Raw genomic sequence first — 7,718 nt, forward strand, 5'->3', positions numbered from 1 at the left:
CACTTCTTGGGAGCCCCCTGGGAAGAGGCCGGCGGTGTCCAGCTTTAGGGAGGCCGGTCCGGCCCCTCCACAGAGCGCATTCCCACGTCTCTGAGGACAGAGGAGGAGCTCTGCCTGGGGGAGGACGTCTACCCAAAGGGTCCTCACCTCACGATGCACCCCCACCCCGAGAATGCCCCATCCGGTCAGCCCCAGTTTCCCCGATGGAGCAGGCGATGGCAGACGTGCTCTGGGGTCTGACGCCCGAGGCTCGGTGTCACGCGGGAAGCCGGCTTGGGAGAGGTAGGGCGCGGTGCAGAGCCACTGTCGGAGGACGAGCGGACTGCAGGCTCACTCCTTGCACACGCAAACACGTGTCCGTCTTGTAACGGCCGCAGTGTGCGGGAGCACGCCGGCCCTCGGGTCCGACCGTGGGGTGGGCAAGTGGCCAGCTCGGGTGGGCGAGGCGGCGTCCACCCTCGACGTGGATCCCAGCTGCGGGGGAGCCGATGGGTTCGACGCTTACAGGGTTTAGACAGAAATTTCCAGCTGTGCTTGGTACCCACCAGAAGGGTGTATCTCCAAAGAAAAAGAAGAAGGGAAAACGGAAGAATGTTAACTGGTAGCGTGGCTTTCGAACCCCGGGACGAGGGGCAGAGCGCCCGCTCCCGTTCGGCTGGCTGCGTCTCTGTGCCCCCTGCAGACGGCCAGGCCCTGCGCCCTTGGCCTTGTCCCCGGGCCCCGTTCACAGGAAGCCGCTGGAAAGGCGGCCCCAGCTCAAGGTGGTCGGGGCGAATCCCGTATTTGCTTTCCAGAATAAACGTGGATCTTTGGGGAATGGCTTCAAAATAAGCCAACTGTTTGGACGTTCTGTAAATTCCTGTTTATCTGTGTAATCGGCGACACCTGGGGATTGTCACGCCTGACAGCTCACCATCTCGCTCAGCTGCATCCTCACTGCCATGCTGAGGTTACTGTGAGTGTCATGTGATGCGGCTGTGGGGTCATCCTAGGGAGAGGCCACCCGCCCCCACCTCACTGCGGAGGGACGAGAACTGGCATGCGAGTGCCTGCCGAGGTCACGGTGTGGAGAGATTTCAGGCGGTGAATGACAGAGCGCTGGCCTTGACCAAATGTTAAATTCTCAGCGAGTATTTCGTAAGTTATTACAGGGATCAAAATGAACGTCCACCCCAAGGAAATGGACGGGACGGGTTTGCTGGGGCAGGATCGTGTACGGTCTGGGGAAGCGATAATTTATTACGAGACTATTCTCCTCCAACCCCTTTACATGGCTCTGGAAACAGCAGAGCCGCTGTGTGTAGAGACGTTTTAAATTGTGCTCCGAATCCGAGCTCATATTCCTCGGAGTTTGAATTGCATTTTTAAAAGGCGGTATGTGGTTGGCTCGGTGGCAAGAAATCCATTAATCGTGCTCACGCCCAGAAAATACTGTCAAACGCTTAATAAAAAAATCTCAAAGTCGGCTCTGATTCGTGGGTTTTTCTTGCTGGCGTCGTATGCCTGGTTACGCACCCACTTTTTCCGTGGACCTCCAGGGAGGACAAAGGGAGTTTGGCGTGGGAGGAGAGTCCATCTAAAGTCGATTCTGGAGCAAGACGAGGGAGGGGCTGCTTGCGTATTAAGGAAGGAGAGAGATTCGGGGAGCACCCCAGGGTGGGGGACAGCATCGAGGCGGTCGGGAAGAGCTGGATTCGGGGAGAGAGATGGCTCCTTCCCCTGGCACCATCCCGTCCACCTTCGCAGCCACGTGCGTGTCCTGTTCTGGCCCCGCAGGCCGTGGAGGCGCAGGGAGGGGACGGTCTCGGCCAGCAACCAGCCGTTGACCGCCCCCGCCTTTGCTGCTCACAGTTCCTGAGAATTAGTGGCCAGAAGTGAACGCGTTTTGTTTGCTCTCTACCGGGGGCAACGTTCCTAAGCCTTTAAGATTTCGAAGAATCTCTGGGCGTTGGGAGAGTCAGAAGGAGGTGAGCTTTCTTCCTTTTGTTCCCTCCCTCCTCCCTTCCTCCCTTCCTCCCTCCTTTCGAGTCCAGAACTGGAGACCATCAGACTCAGGGCACTAGACCAAAGCCCCAGTAAAGAGCAGAGGGAAGCGCAGCATTCTGAGTGGGTTTCACCACACCGAGCCCAGAGCCTCTTGTTTTAATTAAGCTTGTTTTAGAGACTATTGTTGACTCTGATGAACTCACAGACTCGGGTCCTAATTCATTCTGCGGACGTGAAGCAGCATCAGAGCGGCCGTGTTCGTGAGGCCACCAGCGGGGCCCGCGGTCCCTCAGCCCTGTAGACGCTGCAGACCCAGAGGAAAGGTGTGTGTGTGGGGGGGGGGGCAGGGGGCCAGCTGAGAAGTGTTGGGGGCCCCAGGCCTGGGATCTGGGCGCAGGAATGTGAGGGAAGTCCACGTGAGCAAGGCCGGCCACAGTGCCAGAAGCAAACACAGGGCTCCTCGGTCAGAAGCATCGAGAATTTCGAGATGGCGACGGCAGAGCGTACAACAAAGTCCGGGCCCTTCTGAGCCCATGAGGCCCGGTCACCTGCCCAGGTCGCACACCTGCGAGGCTTAGCGCTGGGGCTGTCGAGTCTGGAGACCTGGCTTTGCCACCAGATGGGACCAGCCTTACACTGAGCCTCGGTGTCCCCATTTGTGAAGTGGGTGTGGTCAGGCTGACCCCGCCGACCTCATCGCTCCACCGAGAGGTCAAGTGGAAAGAAACGATGCACATAGAAAACACTTTTCCATCCTCAGCTCGCATAAGATTCAGTCTTCGAGTCTTCAAAGTTTGCCGTGAACTAGTCGCCAGCTCCTATTTTTACTAAAAGTTCCTCATGGAAGTGCATCTTTGAACTTAGAATGTGCCTCAAAGTAATAGAATTTGATTTATAGAAATTGTCAGGATAATCACTCCCCGCCCCGCATCCCCCCGGAAGATACGCGTTCTCTAAATCCCACAGTTCTTTCATATGAATTCTTAAGTAACTCAACACTTAAGCAAATCGAGTTACCTGTTATTCAGACCATGACGAATCCACCGGGACCCTTCAGTCACGGAGCACGCAGGAATCGCGAAATTGTTGAGGTCTGAGCAGGGGCCTGATAAGAACGAGCAACTGTCAGGAATCGGAATGAATGAAGGCAACCTCCCCGTGCCAGGCATGTCTCATTCACCCTTGCAGCTTTGCAGAACAATGTGGGACCGAGCGGGTGACAAGAGGTGGGGGGCATAAACGGGAGAGGCAGCGGCGTGGAGCGTTCGTGCCGCCGAGGAGGAATCTCATGGGTCGGGTGGCGCTCCGTGAGCATGAACTTGCCGCCTCCCTCGCTCCCTCCCTCGTTCCCTTGTCCTTCCCTCCCCCCCTTTCTCCTCTGCCATCTTCGTTCCGTCACGAAGCTACTTTATGTCAGTTCCCATTTAGCTGCGTGGTTGGCGAGAACCACCAGGGTTAACCTGGCTCGTGGTATTGGCTCAACCTCCAACACCGTGCGCGGGGGCCGGCACCGCCCCGCGCACATCGACCCTTCTCCAGGGCTTGTTTGGCTCACGCCATGAGGGGCATTGACGCCAGAGGGTCCCTACCTCTTCCTCCACTGGAAAAGTGGCTCTCACAGGCAATGTCCCCTGCGGTCGTCCTGGTGTTGGACACACCCCAGCCCCAGAAAGAGGGCGGAGGTGACGCTTTTATATGATTCAAACATTAAAATTATTTAAAAATATATATATACGTAGGGAAGTCTCGCCCCCTCCCTGCCCGTGCCGCTCTAGGTAATCATTTTTATTGCTTTCTGGTCTACCCTTCTACCGTTCCTTTGCGACAATACGGGCAAATGCGAACACATAGTCTTGCTCCTTTCTACTTTCTTCTGCAAAAGTTAGCTTACAACACTGTGATCTTTTTTCTGATACCACTTTTTATACCAGATATGTACTTTTTTTTTTTTTTGACAACAAATATGTGTCATTTTCCGACACCAATTCTCCAATTCTCTGACACCAGCTGGGTGTCCAACAATTCAATTTTGACACCCAGTCTGAAGCGAGCATCAGAACTCACAAGTCGCGGGCTCATCTCACAAGAACTGCCCCGACTTCAGACACCAGCACAAGGCGACCCACATGTCTATCTGGCCGAACTTCAAATCTGGGGGTTCTCACAGCCTTTGCCCCCCATCGGGTTTGATAATTTGCCAGAATGACTCATAGAACTCAGGAAAGCTTCGTGCTTATGATTTCGTACTTATTATAAAGGATGCAACTCAAGAAGAGACGCAGAGGATGGGTTACCGGTGGTTGGGGACAAAGCGGCACAAAGCCGCCAGGCCCTCTCCGCCACCTTCTCGGCATATCACCGTACTCACTCCAGAAACTCCCAGACTCCATGAGGGTTCCTTTGTTGGTTTTTAATCGAGGTTTCATTACGTAGGCAGAACTGGCGAAATCATTGGCTACTGGCGATTAAACTCAATCTCTAGCCCCTCCCCTTCTGGGAGGTCATGGAGGGTGGGGCGGGGCGGGAAGGGGGCTGAAGGTCCCAACCCTTTAATCGTGGCTTGGTCTTTCTGGCATCAGCCCCCATCCTGAAGATATCTAGGCCCCCTCCCCCCACGAGTCATCTCATTAGTCTTCAAAAGAAAGCAAATTCCAAAGATTTTAGGAGCTCCGTGCCAGGAACTGGGGACAAAGAGCACATTTATTATTATTATTATTATTATTACTATCATCGTACCATAAACCCACACCTTTGTTGGATTGTTTTCAATATTTTGTTATGACAAATAATCCTACGATGACTAACGCCACAACTGTTACTTCTCGCCCGTGTGAGTCTGTCAGCCGGATAGCGTCCTAGAAGTCAGATGGCTGCATCGAAGGGTCGGTGCTTCTGTATCTCTGGTCGGTGCTGTCAGATCTGAGGCGTGTGCTGTTATTATCCCTAACTCTAGATAAGTAACCTATTTGAGGCTCCAAAGGTGAGGTCGTTTGCCCAAAGTGACACAGCTAATCGGGAGGTAAGAACGGATACAGCTGAGTTAGGAGCCGGGGAGGAGGGGTGGAGTAAACTGGAGAATGCTGTTTGAGGGGAGCGTTTTATGAGTTGGGGGGACTGGCACGGAAGGAAGTGGGAGCCGCTGGAGGTTGTCGAGACTCTCCCCTGCCCCACTGTGCTCCCGGGGGTGACTGATGACCTCGGCAGGGACAGTGGCAGCCGTGGAACCAGGTGATGTTTGTCTCCTCCTCCCTCTGTCGAGCGGATCCCCTGGCAGGCTTCTTCCAGAGCGGACCGATTTGTTGGCTTGTCACGGACAGTGGCCACTTTCAGAAGCGCTGGCCCTCATCTCAAGAATGGCCTTGCGTCTTTGCGCCAAGATGAGAATCTTTTCCTCACTGTGGAGGTGAAAGACGAGGCCCGTATCCATGTTTGCCAGACATTCTGCGGGTGCCTGTAAACTCATTCTTGGGCAACGTCACCTCCCACAGGCAGCGTAGATCTCGGCGGCAAAGTTTATGCCACGTGGATCCGGAGCTCCTGGCAGACCGGCTGGGACCGCGGCTGGGGACACGAACAACTGTTCTCCAGCAGTTTAGAAGTGGAAGGTGTGGGCGGCGGGTCCCCTATTGAGGTGAGGGAGCTGGAGGGGACAAAGCAGCTCCAGGGAGGGGCCCCCGTTTCTGCCTCGTGCATAGGAGGATGAAGAGACCCGCTCTTGAGAGTCAGGCAGAAGAACAAGACGCTCCACACTCTGGAAGGGAGACTGGGCAGTGTGCAGCCAGGGCTCAGTGACGTTTCGGCTCTGGTTTAAGTTCTCGTGAGGGCTGGCTTACTTTATATTTGGATTTTATGCACTAATACATTTTTCTCTCAGCTAAACCCCTCCAGTGCCCGAAGCTCACATACTGGGGTAAAAATGCAAAGAACACCCTCCTCACTTATCAGAGAGAATCCAGTCGTGACCCACATTTGCTGCTCCGGGTCCAGGGGCCGAGGGTCCTCAACGATCCTGTATCCTGTCTGCCTCCGTCATGACTCAGGCCAACCCAGGTCACGTGTCCTTCCCCGAGCCCAACGCGGGGCGGGAGGACGAGGTACAAGGACAGGCCTGGGCTCTGACCCACACTCAGCTGGTGGCCCAGAGGAAGTTCATATGCTCTTTCCAGAAGAAGAGAAGGTGGGAGAGGGGCCCACACCCCACAAGGCCTTGTGGCAGGTGCCTCATAACCCAAGGGCCTTGATTAAGACATTGTATGTGTCTTGGACTAAGTGACTCATGTGCTTCTTCCGAGAGAAACCATGGCTCTCGCCAGTTTCCAGCCCGCCAGTCCGAAATGACTCTCGACAGGCTCATTCAGGGTCTTCTTGCCCAGCACACGTCTTCCTGGCACTGCTTGCTGGAGACGACCCGGGGACATCGTCATTTCTCTCCGAGCTCTGTGGCCCGAGCAGCCTGATGTTGTAAGTGGAGGAAAGAGACAATTCAAAGGGAAGGAGGGAAGACACGCATTCTTTTAAAATATCCGGTAGAGGAGACGGCCTCCCCAATGGCCCATGCAGTCTACGGCCACGCCACCCTGAATGAGCCCGATCCCATCTGGTCTCGGACGCTAAACAGGGTCTGGCTTGGTGAGTCCTTGGATGGGAGACCACCTACGAAGACCAGGGGCTGTAGGCGTGAACAATAAAAAATAAGGGATCGTGAGCTGACAAGGTCCTTGCGATCCATGAGGCCAACCAAGGGCTGCCTCACCTGAAGACAAAAACAAAAACAGAACAATGGCAATGGGACTATCAGACTGAGCCCGTGTGCGCGCATGTGTGCGTGTGTGTGCGCGTGCGTGTGTGTATGTGTGTGCGTGCGTGCGTGTGCGTGTGTGCATGTGTGTATGTGTGTGTGTGTGCATGTGTGTATGTGTGCGTTGCGTGTGTGTATGTGTGCACACGCACGCACGCACATGACGCATTATGACACGGACACCCAGGAAACCACCCCCCACAACCATATCCCGATCAGACCCAGGGTCAGAGTGTCTGGAGTTTCAGAGATGAACGTTCAATATCTTAAGGGTCCAGGCCCTTCACGGCTTGGATCAAAAACCAGCGAAAACACTTTCCTAGTTATTAATTGATTTCCCTTGGGATCAAGGAGCCCTAATTACAGGCATAGGTTAGAGATAAGGAAACACCAATATAGGTTAGAATTGCTGTCAAATCTTCCCCGAAGTTATTTAATGACAGAAGTACTTCCTACTGGCTCAGGCAGTTTAAATATGACCCTAGTTTAGAGCTCGGGTAGCAAAGGGCAACAGGATGTTATTGGCGAGGTTCCAAGCTCTTTTTGAACCAGGCGTGGGCGAGGGGCTGGGCAGAAGCCCCTCTTTTGATGGATAGTTAGGGCTGGAAGACAGCTGGGTGTAGTTGCCACAGGAGGTAGAGGGTTTGCGGGAGGAGAGGATTAGACTGTTCTCAGGGACAGGAAGGGGCTGTGAACAGATCCTCTGCAGGCAGGGGTGACATTTGAAATGGGACACTAGCTCACGAGGAAGCTTCTGGGCATGGGAATCCCTGAACACAGATGGTGGGAAAATCCTCAGAAAACTTGGGGATTTGGGGCCCTGCAGCTGGGCAGCAGCTGGGGGCCTGGAATCGGAGGCGACCACAGGCGGTGCCACCTGTTCCCATGAGCACGTCTTTCCCAGCCTCGTCAGGGAGGCCCAGCCTTCTCTCGC

The 7,718-nt window shown here is 54.7% G+C and overlaps 1 pseudogene; it reads left to right on the plus strand.

Annotated features, from left to right (window-relative positions):
* Positions 1–6,545: 6,545 nt before the first annotated feature.
* On the plus strand, positions 6,546–6,664 carry LOC112471275 (annotated as a pseudogene).
* Positions 6,665–7,718: the final 1,054 nt, after the last annotated feature.

Source organism: Pteropus alecto, unplaced genomic scaffold (assembly GCF_000325575.1).
Source record: "Pteropus alecto unplaced genomic scaffold, ASM32557v1 scaffold45, whole genome shotgun sequence".
Taxonomy (NCBI): Eukaryota; Metazoa; Chordata; class Mammalia; order Chiroptera; family Pteropodidae; genus Pteropus; species Pteropus alecto.